We start from the raw sequence: 16,348 nt of genomic DNA, 5'->3' as shown, positions 1-16,348 counted from the left end.
GGTTTTTACTGTTACAATGCAAATATACATTTGGCTATGTCATTAATGCTTTTACAAAGGGTTCCTTTTACCAATCATACAGGAAAACAGATCTGAGAAAAATGACAAATGCCACCCAGCCTTGCTGCAGCTTCAGCTTTTAGAAGCAGCAGGGTGTGGTTTATGGACTCAGTATACCTTTGCTTTCATAAGATCATCTTTGCTCTTGTCCTTGAACCAAAGCTTTTTATTAACAATCACATACTCTTTGTTTTTCAGAGGCTGTTGTACTAGAAGAAAATTACTAAAAAAATCTTAAAAATGAAAACCTAAATACCCCTGCTCCTTCCCCAGCTGACAGATATTCTTCAAAGTATAACAAGGTGCAGCAATCTGTGGATTCTGCTGACATACTAGAAATTACATTCAAACTAAAAAGCTTTCTCAGCAGTAAAATGGCAAAGACTAAATACTAAATTTTTGTTCTTGTAAGTCTTCACCTCTGGGTTAGTGTGATTCTTATTTTCTGGTTTTCTTTAGTCAGCCAGCTCCTGACATGGCTAACATTGACAGTAGATGTTTGTCAGCTGGGAGGTGACCGTACATCAACATAAAGGATTTCAGGTGTGACCAGTTTAGCTTACTGCTTTTGCTCTGTACAATTCTGTAGCATTTTAAAATACAGTCTCCTTTGTTTATCGAATCATATGATTAAGGAATGCAAACTCCTATACTATTCCATTGAATTGGAGTTCTCCCCTCCACAATGGTGACTGTGGAAGGCTTTTATTGTTCTCTTCAAGTCAGGCCCTATGCAAGCAAAGGTCAGGCTGCAGACATAACTGTATGAACAAAAACACTTGCTAGTAGAGGCTGTTTTGCTTGTAAACTGATACAAGGTAGGCTGTTTAAAGGCAGACAAACAGTATTTTTTTACTCAGGATAGACTGCGTGTATTCTTAGATGTTTTGTTCACCGTACGTGCAAACTGCAGAAGTGAGGCTTGTTTGGAAGAAGGTATTTCATGAGTGGCTGCTTTGGAGTTTCAAGAGTGAGTGTACTTGTGCAGCAGCAGCTCCGGAGCTGTGCTGAACCTGACACCTCACCGGGAGGAAACAGCAGGAAGACTCCCTGTGATCCTTATCTGGCTGCCTGTAATTATGAAAGCTTAGTGTGAGAGAAAACTTGTATCACTGCTGCTGGAGCTCTGTGGAAATTGTCTTAAGTAATTCAATACATTTTGTCCTTTCAATCTTGGTGGGCTCTGTAGTTCACATGTACAATCAAAACCCCCCACACTGCTAGTGAAAGAGAGGCTTCAGTTAAATAACATAAAATGTGAATTGCAAGTGGGGCAATGTCTGCGGCCAGCATGAACAGCTCAGAAAAGACCAAGTTCTGGCCCAGGAAGCCTCATCCAGGCAGAAGTAGGAAATGTCAGTGAGAGAAGTGGGTTCAGAGCAGAAAAGGCAGCAGTCTCTCATGCTACTCTCATCCTCTGCACTGCCTGCAGGAAAGCTCTGACTGCAAGATGTACTGATGGGGGAATTTAAAAAGACTCCCCAGTTTATCCTGAGGAAAGGCTGAGCCAGGAGAGGTTTTTTGATTGCCAGCTAATAAATTGTTGACTGTGACACATGGCATCCACTCCACATTTTTAATTCATTCCTTCATTGTGCTCAACCAAGTTTCAGTTTAATAATGTTAAGGAAAGAACAGCAGTACAAAACCTTTAAAGGAGGAATAATTCAAAATAGATCTAGAGATGTCAGTCTGACTATGAAAACTGGTCACTGTTATGGAGCAGTGTACTCCTTATACAGTCATTTGTATAATTTATAGTAACTGTGCAGTTCTCATAGCCACAAGACTATCAGCACTCTTTCAGACAGTATTTTTGAAAACACGTAATAATAAATCCCAGTTGGCAAGAAATCTCTTCTTTTAACTTTAAAACTATTTCTTTTCAATACCACAACAATGTAGAGCTTACAGAAATGTCAGGTTTGAACAAAGTCTGTCTTCTTTGAACAAAAAAACTCCTTCAATACTAGAAAATAGGAGTAGGCAGAAATATCTTCCAAGTAGCGTGTTTCAAATTTCAGTTTGCTGCCAAGGGCAAATGGAGATACGAGGCTGGTGCCTGTGCCGTGGTTCTGGCTGGTTTGCATCACCTGAGAGCTGCTTTGCTCTCTCTCACAGCTGTGCTCAGCTAGTGCCAGCCTGGAGGAGACACCTCCCTCTGCCGAGTTAGCCTGACCTGAGAATAAACCCTGGCTTGTTCTCCACATTGCTTGTTTTATAGAAGATGTTTGAGAGTATGGTTTTGCTATTTGAAAAAGTCAAGCATGTAACCACCAGCTTCCTCAGATACTGCCATGTATTTGTGGAGCACAGGTCCTTGCAAATGGCAATTATGCAGGAAAATTCAACTGAACTTTGCAAACATGAACTAGTGTAAAAAATCATAGGTTTTTGGGGTTGGGAATTTTTGTTGTTTGTTTTTTTTAAGTGAGGCTGATATTAAGACTCTTTCCTATTTAAATTTTAATGCTGTCTTCATATTTTTTAAATATTAGTAGCTAATCCTATTTATATTTGCCCAAGATGCTCATGAACATCAGTGGACCTAATCTATTCACATTCATATTTGTTACACCAGTCACACTGCCTTCCAAAAATCAGCCAGTTGGTATGCAACACAAATGCAAAAGCTATCCTACTTAAAAATTTGAGAAGCAGAGTTCATTTGAGGAGCACAGATGAGGTGATGATGGGAGCAGGAGAGAAGGATGAGGGGGTGGTGGGACTCTGGGCTCCAGGAGGTGCATTTCAGGTGCTGAGTGTCCCCCAGCTGGGATCAAGGCCAGCTCTGATATGGGGCAGCTGTGGAACTGTGAGTCAGACTGGTGTGAAAAAAAGCTGGGAGGTTTCCTGGGGCCTCTCTCCTTTTAGGAGTCCCACTTAAGCTCAGTTCCTTGCCTGAGTGTGTGCCTGTACTTGGCTGTGTTCCTGCCTGGCCCTGGCCTTGGCTTGGCTTCCTGGCCTGAGCTTGGTCCTGCCTCATCACTGCAGACTTGTCTGGTGAGTGCAGGACTGTGGCTGACCCCAGGTAATGCAACTGGACCTGCTCTGCCTGCTCAGAGGCTGTGGGACTGTGCTGCTTGTTTGGGAGGTCCCTGCCTGCCTTGCTTTGCCCCTGGCTCCCACCTTGCCCTCCTGGCCAGCGTCTTGCTGCTCTCATGTATGTGTTGACCTTTTCCCCCTCTTCGTCAAGAAAAAATTGCTGTCCAGTTGGTGTGAGTGTCTGTGAGAATGAATGTGTTTGCTTGGGAAGATGGACTTGTGGAAACATGTGGGTGGAATTATCCTGATGTGGTATTGATTTGGTCATTAGAGAAATTAATTGTACTGATCTGTGTTCACAACTGGTGCTTTTTGTCAGAAGGGTAGGTAGTGCATGTTTTGGTAATGTTAAAAATAAATAAAAGGCACGTAATTATTGGTTATACTGTAAATTCTACAGACAAGAGGCTTAATGTGTCTTACTATCTAAGAGAAGGAAATTATATCAGATGTTAAATTTTTTGTCAATTTAGTGGGTTGAAAATTCAGAGCTGAAAAGGGATGGGGTAAATATTTCTACTGTGGGTTTCTTAGCTGAGAAATTTTATACCTCTGAGATTTCTTTCCCTGATGGCCAGAGCAAGTCTGGCAATGAGCTGATGTTGCCTGTGCCCATGGGAGGCCTTAACCAGGTACACATGTGCAAAGTATCCAGTTTTGAGAAGAATGAGAAAATGTAAGTCCAAAAATAATTGGTTAAATCTTGGGGAATAGCACTGTGTTTACTGTCCCCTAAAATAAAGCTCATGACTGTCTAGCAGGTAACTAATACTTTCATAAGAAGGAATTCTGCAATAAAAGGGTACTTTGATGCTAAAACCCTTCACACTTTGGGACAAAGCTCTTTCTCTGGCTCACTGCTTGTGGTAGCTTTGTTGGCAGAGTAGGGTAGAGGAAGAACAAATTCCTTGCTTCATGCCAGGCTGAAGCCTGGCAGAGCTGCTCTGTGCTGCCCTGCCTGGAGGGCTGCCCAGGGGGACAGAGTTCTCCTCCTCCACACTCCTGGCTGCAGGGTCCCAGCTCCCACCTCATTTTTCAGTTGGGTCTTTCTGGAAGCAAATGCTGCTCCTGCTCTGTGCTTGGCATTCCCCGTTCCCGGCTGGCCTCGAGCTGCCTTCTCCTGTTGGAGACCCTTTCTCCAAGACTGCTCCAGTGCTCTTTGAGGACTCCTCTGCTCTCTCCCGGCACCTCTGGGGTTTGGTCTGGGACTAAACTAGTGAAGGACTTTGAGGAGCTCTCATGTGCTGCTGTGCCACACCACTGGCTGTGGCCATGGGGCCAGCCTGGGCACAGCCTCGCCCTGCAGTGGCTGGGCCATCCTGAGGAAACCCTCTTCTCCTGCGGATGGGAAGCAGCCAGCACAGAGGGACAGCTACAGGAGCTAAGAAAATAGCTACAGTATGCATAACAATTAAAAAGAATGGATCTACTGTATTGGTGTTGCTCTTAATTTTCAGCTTTGACAGGTTGTTATTAAAAGACCAGACATGTTTTAGAAATGGTGGGTGTAAACATTACTTCATCTCTTTGCTATGAGTACTTGGTAGAGCTCTGCTCCCTCTTCTTTTTATTTTTCCTTCTTCCTTAAGAAAAGAGGAATGTTTTCTCTTTGTGAATAGGTGTAAAGTACTAGCTTGTGCCAAGATGCCTGGTATTTGGCCTCCTCACATGCTTGCAGGACATGGGCTGCATGTAAAGCAGGAGAAGTGTAGAGGGTCAGGACAATGGATGTTGGGGAGTAATTGAAAGATTAAAAAGAAATCTCAGACATCGCAGGGAGACAAAAATTATAATGAAAGGAAAAGGAAGGAATAAGGGCAAAACTTTGGAGGGCAAAAGAAGCTTTTTTTTTTTTTGAGAGACAAACGCAGTCACACAGCTTTTCTTTTTTTCTTGGCATTTACGTACTTTTAGCATGACAGGGGCATTGCAGTACAGGTTTTGGCAAGAACCTAGGTTAAAATAAAAATCTACAGTGCTACTGTACCCTTGTTCAATTCTGTGATGGAGAGAAAAAGGTAATGACGCTCAAAATGTTTTCCATTCTTCTCTGTGAATCTCCTCTCTTCTCTATGAATTATTTGAAACCCTTCTAAATGGCTCAGACTCGAGGCCAGCTTGAAACTTCACATTAAGCAACACAAGTGAACAAAATCTCCTCTCTTGCAGCTTAGCTCAGTAAATAGAGGTTCCCGTTGCCTGTTGCCCTGAGCTGGTTCCTTGGGCAGGCTGCACAAGCTGCTGGAGCTCAGCCATTCCACCCTCCTGGGCCAGGAGCAGGTCAGTGTCCTCCCTGCTGCGGATCAGAGCAGCTCAGGATTGCTCTGAGTGACTCGAATCCACCCGCCTCGGTTTGGCTGGTGGAAGGGTTGGTTCCTGCTTGCCCGAGGAGTCAGAAGCAGCTGAGCTGACAGGGCCCCATTGGTTCCTCTTTGAAGCAGGAAAAGGTGCGCGGTTGGGGCCGGGAAGGTCCCTCTGTGCTCGGGCTTCAGGGGCCGCCACTGCCGGGCCTGGCGCTCCGGGGGTCCTGCCCAAACACAGAACCTGACAAACACTGGAGGCGGGGAATTCATCTCTCCACGGAGAGATGATGATTATTAACGCTGATGTTAAGGGACTTTTGTCTGCCTCTGACACTACAAATGTACTTTGAAATAAATTTAGGTGATTTACCATTTCCTAAATAGAAAAACCTTTTCAGAATTCTTGAGTTCTCTAATAATTTCTTAATATTGTTAATTAATAATAGAGTTTTCTCTGCATAAGTGAGCATTAGTTAAACTTTGCAGAAGAATAAATCATCTTCAGAAGAATACAACTTTAGAAATACAAATTACTGTTTGGAATTCTTCAATCTGAAAGATCTCTTTCTTTTACTGAGCACCCTATTACTAATTAGAAGGAATACATAAAAATGTCATATCAGGTTCTGTCACAACTCAATAGACTTCACAGCTATTTAAAATAAAAATTAGTACTAATATAAACAAATAAATTTACTCTCAAGTATATCTGAACAAGACTTAATGTTTACATTTTATTTTGCATCAAAATTCTTGCACTTCTAAAACCACTGGAGTTTTTTCCAGCGTGACTGTATGCCTACCTTGGAACCTAAAAGAAATAATTATTTAAACTACTATAATGTAATACATGTAATGATGTACCACTGACATCGTTGCATTGGGTTTTTCCTGTAACACAGAAATCCCAAATTTTCACCCGAAACATTTGTAGGAACCTGGAAAATAACTTTTATTTCCTACAGAAAACAACCATCAAGTTTTTATTTTTGAAATACAAACTCAAGTTTTATGTAGCTACATTAATAAGCATAATAAAAAAAATAAAAAATAAAGTCCTGGCTTGTATTTAGGCTTAGAGAGGACTCTGAGAAGACCTTATGGTGACCTTGCAATACTTGAAGGGCACTTATAAGAAAGATGGGATCAGACATTTAAGAAGATCTGTACTGATGATGGTAAAAGGACAAGGAATAATTGTTTTAAATTAAAATAGAGTCACTTCAGCCTAGATACAAGGCAGAAGTGTTTCATCACCTTCCTCATGAAACAGCAGAATAGGTTGCCTGGGGAGAGGGTGGATGCCCCATCCCTAGAAACATTCAATGTCAGGTTGTGACAGGGCTCAGAGATGCCTGAACTTGTTAAAGATGTTCCTACTCATTGAAGGAGGTTTGGACTTGACCTTTAAAGGTCCCTTCCAAACCATTCTGTGATTTTAAGAATCATTTTTGGAAGTTGGGTGGCTTTCCCAAGAGATCTACACCCTTATTTTGTTTTTCATATATGAACATTTGGTTGACTAAGGTATCAGCCTTTCGGGGATAGAAAATGAGGATTGCCTGGTGTCCTGTCCAGGTGTCACTGGGATATTTTTTTTCTTTATTTTAAAAAATCAGCCACTAATGGGATACAGTCCAGGACACATATCCAATCTTCATGAAGATTTATGAGGCTGCTTCTGTTCTCATTTCATTAACCCTGCTGGGGGCCAGTCACATGCTCTGAGTCAGGAGAGGCAGGGGCTGAGCAATTGGGCAATATCTACCCTCCCAAGGGCAGGAAGGTGATGAGGAGGGGAACAAGGCATTTTCAGGAAGTGTTTCACTAGCATGGTCCAATTCAGAGCAGCTGCTGACACACTGCCTGTGCAGGGAAGCACCACTGGATTGACATCTCTTGGTGGGAATGTCCTAGAAATAATTTTTTCAGAGGTCTGCTACTCTGACAGAGATCTGTGACTTTTCAGAAGATGACTCAGAAAAGCCCAGCTTGGTTATGGAGGGCTGACACAACATCAGGAAGCGGAGTCACGGCTCGCTGCCTGGATGGAATTCTTTGAAGATATTGCTGCTCAGGAAATGTGAGGGACAAACTATAAAGACACAACCTGAAGCTTGCCAAAGTGCATCTGAAAATGTTTGATCTGTGTGTCAAGCCTCTGCCCTTTGTAAATGGCTCTTTTAAAGCTATATGTGTAACCCTGCATTTGCAGAGTACAGCCAGTTTGTGAGCATCGCTGATGAAATCTCACAATTACTTAAATAGTGTGCCAAGAGCAAGTTTTTAAGCTTAATAGTGACAAATACTACCAGGAAATTTGGCCTGATAGCAGAGTATGAAATTGCAACAGTAAATAGTCATTTGAAAACTTCACACAGTAGAAATAATTTAAATTCTTTCTCATATTTACATCAACAATAAAGGAATTCAAGGACAAGAATGAGAGATAAAAATACTATTTGGAAGAATGGATGGCCCATTGCACGTCTGAGTAAACAGATCAGCTTCAGGCTGTTTTCAGGAAGAACTGGAACTGGAGAAGCTGTAACTTTCCTCCTCCATGGAGTCTGACAGCAACTGCTGGATGGGGCTTCACATTCTGCAAATGCCAGGGGGTCAGGCCCCAGGGGCAACACCAGCCATGTGTGCTGTCCTTGTTGCAGTCATGCAGACCTGAATGATTTTACCTGGGAGCTTGAGGTGATTCTTCTTCGTATCATGTTCCACCCTTACTGAGACTGAACGCTGAAGGACAATGCGTTGGGTCCAGGAGGAGGAGGCAACATCCCACCTCTGCTTCCCAGGAGACTTGGTTGTAATTTCTCATCTTCATACATCTAGAGAATCTGGACCAAGTTTCAGTGCCTGGTGCACAGTAGGTCCTTTGCTGTTTACCAGGAAAAGAGGAAATGTGACCCCCAGTAGCCCTTTGTGCCAATTCTGGCATCTTTGTGAATATGGTATTTGCTGTTAAGATTGTGCAGTTCTAGTCAGGTGGTAAATTTGGGGAACAGCAGTGTGCAGAATAGCCTGTGGCCTTCAGATGGTCATTGTGTGTGTGTTAGAATGAGCTCCTGAGAGCTCTAGAGATAGCAACGGAGACTGCTGGCAGATGGACAAACCAAAATGTGTGTTTTCTCCAGAAAAAAAGCAGAAACCTCTAGGATGTGATAATGGAAAAGAGGAAAGAGTTAAACTAAGGAACTGCCTCATTGTCACAGGTCAGAAGAAAGAAAAAAATGGTGGAGAAAATGAGGATAGGGATCCAAATGTCAGGTTTTCACCTGCCAATTCCATTTGCACAGACTAGACACCTCCTTTACAACTGTGGCTTTGATAAGGTCTAACACAGGTGTTATGTTGGGGGTTCTTTTTAGACTTCCATAGCATTAATAAGGTTTTTCTAAGGAAATCATGCCAAAGACAGGATTTTTGACATTACTTTATCAGTCCCCTTCTGAATTTTGGGCCAACTTCTAACCAAATTTGGTTGTTCTTAAAAGTGATATGAAAATAGCTGCAGAGAAAGAGGAAAGAACTTTAACTTTTTGTGAGGGAAAAATTGTATTCATTAGAGAATCCTCTGAGGACTTCAATCTTGGGACATAAATTGTATGAGAAATAGTATTTTATTTTGCTGCTCAAAGAACTATTTGTCTTAACATCTCAACAAGATCTTTAAAAAGTTACATTTAAAGAGAGCCCTCTCTCTCATTTTGAGGCTATTAATCCCTTGTGCTACAAATGTTTATGTGCAAGACTAGTCTTGGCAGATCATTAGGCTTTAAAGCTATTCCCCATTAAGTCCATATATAAATACTTGCAATATCAGGTCTTTGCTGAAACTAAATAAATGCTAGAAAGAGCTTTTTACTGTGGCTGGAATGAAATGTCTTCAGTGATGGTGCATTATGCCCTCCAAGTTCTGGGGTTTTTAATGAAAGGCAAAATGGTAACCAACAGCTTGCTCACCATACAGAGATCTGAAGGGATATCCTTTGTAAGGAGACTTACTGACCCTCTGCTCCAGCACAGTATAACTAGGGAAAAAACAAACTCTGGATAAATTAGATAAAGAAATTTGATTTTATGAGTTACGGTGGTTGCAAAATTCCTGCAAAATGCAATCCTGTTTACCTAGTTAAAAAAAATTGATCAATGTTCTATGGCTATTTACACAAGGGAATGGAAGCTGAATCAAATGTTAAAAAAAAAATCCCCAAAACAACACAGTTTTTCTTGATTATTTAGAAAATATGAAAAAATACCACACTGATGTCAGACTGGCACTGTGTTTCAAGATTTAAAATTAGCATTGAACAGTCTGTTCTGGAAGCCCATGGTTTTGGTACATTTTTTTTCCACCACAGTCAGGCTGGATTAACTCGCACTGCTCTCCGTGCTTTGAGCGCTGTGGCTGCTCAGTTAGGAATGCAAAACTACAACGAACAACAGGGAGGAGGAATTATTAGGATTGTTTACAAATTTCGATTTGCATGAGGGAGCAGAGATGTTGACAGTTATACTTTGAGAATCAAGCTACCGCAGCTGGATAAACACGTACTGGATATCTCAAGGCCTCGCTTTCTCCCACTCCCATGGCAGAGAATGAACCAAATGCAAGTCCAAGCTAATCTGAAAAATAATAGAACAGCTTTCAACAAAACCTATTTATCTATGAGGTCAAAAAGGCTCAGCCTAGTTACACTCCTAGGGAGGCTCTACTTGACAACATGGTCATACTATCTCAGGGCTGGGAGCTGTAGTGTTACAGACCACCCAGAATTATTGCTCCCACAAGGCAATGGTAATGGTGCTATGATTTCATTGCCTGCAGACCTGATCTAACATTTAATAGCTTGGGTAGCCATGGGAAACCTGCTGCATTTTTGTGTCTTATGGATCACTTTTCCTGAGTACTTTTTAGGCACTGATAAAACTAGCTTTGTAGATTGGAAAAGTAAAGAAGGGTTGTTAGAAAAGAAATGAATAAGCAAATTGGTATTGGTGTGCAGAGCTTCAGCAAAGGTAGCTGTGACTAATGGACAGGTTTTATCTTCTTGGGCTTCAGTGTGTTTGACACTCCAGAATTCCGTCAAACTCCTTATAGAAGTAAAAAACCTGATGGTTTTTATGGTTAAAATAAAATAGTGTATTCTCTGGAATGAAAATGTGAATGAATCCCAAATGCAAAGGGCTCTCAGTTTTCTGAATCTCTAGACAAACCTCCTGGGACCTTTGGGTGCATCCGGCAATGTGAATATGAGTGCAGGCTACGGGAAATAAGCACTTGGGAAAGCTGTTCTGACCTTGTGTTGAGAGAAGTTTCTAGAAATAAATTCCCATAAATCTATTCTAATTGCTGAATGATGTTCGAGCTGATGGACCATTCCCCCTATGTAGGTCTGTTTGAAAGAAAACAGCAAAAACAAAACAAACCCAAGCATAAACCCCAAACAAACTTGAGAATGTTTTTGTAGAGGTTGGGTTTCTATTCTTGCTTCCTCTGAAGTCAAAAGAAATTTTGCCATAGGTTTGAATGGGAGAAGATTTGGCTTTAGAAAGGAGCAGTTTTCATGGGAAAATATTTGTGCACATGGCAATCTGTTTGTGTAAGTGATGATTTACATATTCAAGTGCCTGTTTGCATAAAGAAGTTTATTTGGGCCCAGCTCTTCATAAGTACTGCAAGGTGCATGTAAAACTCCTTTTCTCTATTACTGTTGGAAAAACTCTGTTACCATCCAGCTGGACCTGCAAAGTAATGTGATCTCTTTTGTCTTTTTCTTGCCCTCTGAGCTGTTTCACATCCCAAATCTAACAAGATAGCTTTGAATTATGGGAACTATCATGTTGATTTCCAGGTAAACCTTTCATATCTACAAATAATTTTTTGTTACATTCATGCAGGTGTGAGTAATGTTACTAGTAGGCTGAGATGAATCTTTTTATATCATGTTCCACTCTGGATAATGAATAGCACATACTTTAATCAACATGCTCTCTCTTTTTGTGGGTTGTTGTGTTGGGTTTTGGGTATTGGGATAGTTATGGTTGATGGTATGAATTTTTTTGAGTGCATTAGGATGTAGTGACTCACATCTGTATGTTTGTGGTGGGTTTTGAGTGTTTTGTTTGTTTCATTGGACACATTTTCAATTCTGAATACTGAAGTCACGTCTAGCACCAAATGGGAATGGTGCCATCATTGTCTTCCCAAGAAGCTCCCAGATTTGTGAATGCAGTTCTCTCTGAATTGTAATTTTGCACAAGCACAAACACTACCATAAATATCATATTGAACAGAATTCCCGGTGGGTCCCCCAGGGCCACACCTGGTGTTGGGATCCCCAGTGTGTGAGCACTGCCTTTAAAATCTGTTTTGCAGTGATGATTAGCTCTGGTGCCGGGGAAAGCACATATGGAGGAGGAAAAGGAGACAGGAACTGCTCTGATGTTTCCCTCCCAGCTCATTCAAGGGACTTTGATCCCAAATAGTCTCAGAATTCAAAGCCCTTTAAAATCCTCAGTGGTTATAAAGATGAATATTGGATATCATACAGTTTTTAGTTTAGATTAGAACTAATCTTTTAGAGAAAGAGAATTTTAGCTGCAGGTTGTCAATAATGCTTCTGTAGGGCTAGAAATATTTAATTCCCATCCAGATATTGGGAACTAAAGCTGACTTTCCACAGTCTGTGATCTACTTTGAATGCTGCTGCTCTTGTTTACTATTTTGATATCTATAAACCTTGTCATGGATAGAGATTTTTGTGTGATTTTCTTTTTGAATATATCATATTAGTCATGGATTTCTTTGGGATTGGGATTTTTTCCCTCCTTGTTTTGTAAACCACAGAGAAACTTCCCACTCCTTGTGTTGTTGTTAATTCCTTGAGCAGCATGCCAGAAGTATGTGGTGTCATAGAAACATCTCTTCCCATCTGAACAGATGGATCCCATGGCCAGGAGTGGGTGGGTTTGGTGTGCTGTTCTTGGCAGCCTGACTCGTAGCCCAGGAACAGGGCTCCTCTGTAGCACTCGTTTTGTAGCGTGTGGCCCTCATAATATCTATATAAACTGGAATAAACTTGTGCTGTTCTTCCAAAGATGGATGGTTTGGGCTGTGATGCACTCCTTGGTCTGATCTTCAGAGAGAACTGCGAAGTTTTTCCCTGTTTCTTTTTCCAGATGAAGAAGTTTTTATGTTGAAGAAAGACACAGATACTCCGTCCAGTTTGAAAATGGCCCCAGTGTCGTTTGAGATAGCTCAGGATGGGATAAGTGGCATCAACCCCCATGTGATCCCCTGGGACTGGGCATCACCTCCAGTTTCTGTTCTTTGTCACCTCTCCCATCTCAGCCAAGTCCTGGGCACAGCTGGAGGCACCCCAAACACCCCCATGTCCCATGAACTCTGTAGGTTTAACCTCAACACCCCTCACCACACAGCTGAGTCTCCCTGTGCAGTTTGGGAATGCTCAGTACAGCTGAATCCTGCAAACCACCTGTGCGTGACTCATTCTCTGTGTGTTGTATTGTCTGTTTTGATGGCTTGGTTGGAAAGCCTTAAGAAGTTTGTATGTTTTCCAGCTAGCTGGTATTGCCCTGGATGTGGGTATTCTCTTCTAAAGGGAGAGACTGAGCTGCCCATGCCCCAAAACACGGAGGAAATGTCCCTGTCTGACATCTCTTAGTAATCTGAGTGCAACATTTGCTCAGAGAGTACAGTGCTAGTGTTGCATGTCCTGAGATCTGAAATAAACCCCTTAAAACCTGTACTGGAAAGGCTTTCAAAAATACTCCAAAAAGTGAGGGGAATTAAATCATTACTAGGGAAAAAATCCCTTTTTGTTTTCTCTGGATCAGCCTAGATTTTATCAACTTTCCCCTCCTGATTTTAGAATGGGGCATAACTGGTAGAAAAGGCAGTAGTTCTGTGGGAAATACCCATTTTGAACTTGCAAAAAGATATTTATTTGTGATTCTAGAAAAGTCATTGATAAGTTCAGTCAATTTGTGGGAAAGATTACTGAATTCTTATTGCACTGACTGAGGGCTATATTTGGTGTTTTCAAAGACTCTATCTTGCTTTGTAGAAAGCTCCAAGTCTGTTTTTGACTTAGGAGTTACTCAGGTGGATTTTTGTGGTTAAAGTTCACTACTGAGAGAAGAATCCTGTGTGTGCCTTGAACATCAGCAAGGAATCAGCTGCATCTTTCCCCTTGCACATGAAGGTTCCCAGCCCTGGAGGAGCAGCTCATTTGCCTCACATTCCGAGGCTGTACAAACACAATGTGTTCAAGTTTTGGCTTTGCTTATTTGTTTGCTTGGGATTTTTTCTAATGTGAATGATAGAGCCCTTCATCACAGTTATCTGCACCTGCTGTTGATTTCCCATTTTTCACAGCAGTCCCTGGCTCTTCCCTTGGAGATGAATCTCATCCCTGTGGCAGCAGAAGCTGATGAGCTTTGAAGGGGCAGAGAGAGTCTCTGTGCAATCAGTGCAGGCAGTGCAGTGCTGGGCCAGAAGTGCTGATGTGTGACAGACACGTTGTGGTGACCTCTACTTTTTCAGAAGCATCACTTTGTGTCCAAGGAAAGGAATGCACTGCCCTGTTCAGGTATTCAAGGATAATAAGATCCTAACCATAAGTCCTCAGGGGATACTGTACTTCTATCAGGCACCCAAACATGGACATTGACCTTTTTTAGTGTTCTGGAAGATGAGTTTCCACTTAAATTATATCTTGAACATTAAATGAAGCCACTGTGTAACTATAACTACATGAAGGATTTCTTTAAAAAAAGAAATAGATGCATCTACCCCTGTGAAATATTTTAGTGTTTTTCCCTCTGAAAACCAGGTTTTGTCTTGGGAAGGAAAGCTATTTTTATCTTCAGAAATCTGCTATTTATCTTGTAACCATAAGAGATGCAAGCATGTATCTCAGTTGACTTTCAAGTCACATGAAAGTGTCCAAAATATTTGCAGTGAAATGTTCCACTAGGAAACAGCTTTCAAAATTTCATCTAATGATGGAAAACAATCTGTCTTGCCAAAACTTTCCCTGCGTGTCTAACAGGATTTTAATTTTATAAGTCTATTTCCTACTTAATAGCAGAACAGCTGCACTTGAAATGCAAGGTGTTTTCAGATTTTGCCATGTGGGAAACCTGTATTTGAACACTCCTGCAGTAAATGTAACTGTTTGTTATGCTTATCTGTTTGCCAACTGTATTATCAATTTATGCCAAATTATTTCTCTACTAATATTTGTCTGTAGGTGGTTTCATGGTTTCTTCTCAGTTATACCAATACCTGAGAAATGGCCACATAAACATGAAATTTGAAATTTAGTTTTGATGCAAAGATAAAAATATCATCTTAAGAAGTACATTTTTGAAAGCACGGGTGTGTGTTTATCAGCTTTTTTAACACAATGTGATTTTTTTCTCTTGAATAAAACAATAAATACATGGTGGCTCTGTGTCAGGCACTGTTCCTCATGCAAGGAGTACCTTTGCAAGGAATTCACTGATCCAAAAGTCACTGTTAGCTAATTTTAATATACCTGGTAAAGGGCTCCTCCTAACTTTAAGATTTTTGCCCTAGTTTTGCTTGTACATGTGGATTTTATCTATCTGTGATTCTCCATGATCAGCAACACAGAAATTTGCTGGTCTCCTAAGTATTATAAATATTCTGTCTATGCTTTTGTATCCAAGACAATAACTTTTCACACAGCACAATTCAAAGTGATGTGACCACGGGGAATAAGGAGAGGAGATAAATGCTAAGATTAGAGATTGTCAGACTATTTGGGGCTGAAAAAAATTGAATCAAAATGCATCACTTGACTGGAGCATCTCTGGGACCAGGAGATGGAGGAGGAAATATTGGGGGAAGAAAGATCGCTTGCACCTGGGACATGAGAAAACGAGTGCCTGCTATGTCTGAGATAAAGCAGATTTTCAGTCCAGGTCTCTGCAATATGGCAAGAAAAATCTTGAATTTGGGGATCCCACATCCCAGTGAAGTCCCCAGTGTGTTCTCTTGTGTTCATGATGGCCATTTCTGTTTGTTGAGAGGAATTGTGCCAAAACAATGTTCTGTGTTTTGTTCCTTATGCAGTGTGGGTTCTAAGGAAAAACAAAAACACGAGTGCAAGATACAGATCTTTCTGGTTTCACAGAAGAGTCCCCTTGTCCTTGATCTGTTCCAGTTAGGATTGAGGTCACTCATTAGGTCTGGAGTGACCTGTTCTTTGAGGGTGATTTCTGTAGGAGTTAACAGTGCTCAGCTGCTCTTTGGAACCTTCTGGCTGGAGTCACCTTGGTCATCCCTCTCTGTACCAGTGCATTTCTTTCCTGTGAGCCTTGTGTTCTTCACAGTCCCCACTACTGGAAATATTAAGAAAAATTGTGTTTTACTCTGCTGTCATTTTTGGGAAATTAATGAGATTAGAATTACTGACCAGACTGGTTTCCAAAAGAGTGAACCTGAAGCCATGAAAGGAGCTGGAATTGAGGCAAGAAAAGCGGTAAGGAAAAGAGACATAAAATAATAGCACCAAATTTTGTACTGCAGAAAATTTTGTAGTATTTGTCAACTGTGTATTAGTAGATGTTGTCAGCTGTCCTTAACTGAGCTAAAAAGTGGTGTGGGATGATAAAAAGAGTGTAAGTAATCATAACTAAAACCTGCCACATCTGAGCTCAGAAGTGCTTGCCCCAGGCACACTCTTTTTATTTGGTTCACTGAGATGAATGACTTGTAATGCTCTTAAATTGTACCTCCCTTGGAACTGGAGTAAATTCACATGTCACCCAGCTAGTTTCAAGTCTTGATTAAGGTTTTAAGCAACATTATTTTTTTTCAGGTGTTGAAGAGCCAGCTTACAGGTCATTGTGGTGTCATTTGACTTCAGCAAGAC

The 16,348-nt window shown here is 41.3% G+C and overlaps 1 protein-coding gene across 17 annotated transcripts in view; it reads left to right on the top strand.

The window, feature by feature from the left end:
- Positions 1–16,348, top strand: part of LOC111934709 (uncharacterized) — a 90,792-nt gene that overhangs the window by 19,665 nt on the left and 54,779 nt on the right. The window contains exons 1-2 of one of the 17 annotated variants that reach the window (XR_015275449.1): positions 2,883–3,091; positions 5,275–5,385. The exons of 13 other annotated variants lie outside the window; for them this stretch is intronic. The gene's annotated coding sequence lies outside the window, so the exon portion shown is untranslated. Of the gene's footprint in view, positions 1–2,882; positions 3,224–5,274; positions 5,386–16,348 lie in introns of those variants that run through there. 3 more of the 17 variants (XR_002867397.2, XR_015275448.1, XR_015275447.1) reach the window with 3 other exon arrangements.

This window comes from Cyanistes caeruleus, chromosome 12, assembly GCF_971803275.1.
Source record: "Cyanistes caeruleus chromosome 12, bCyaCae1.hap1.1, whole genome shotgun sequence".
In the NCBI taxonomy this organism is placed as follows: domain Eukaryota; kingdom Metazoa; phylum Chordata; class Aves; order Passeriformes; family Paridae; genus Cyanistes; species Cyanistes caeruleus.
The sequence above is the reverse complement of the archived record's forward strand: the minus strand, read 5'-3'. Positions and strand labels throughout refer to the sequence as shown.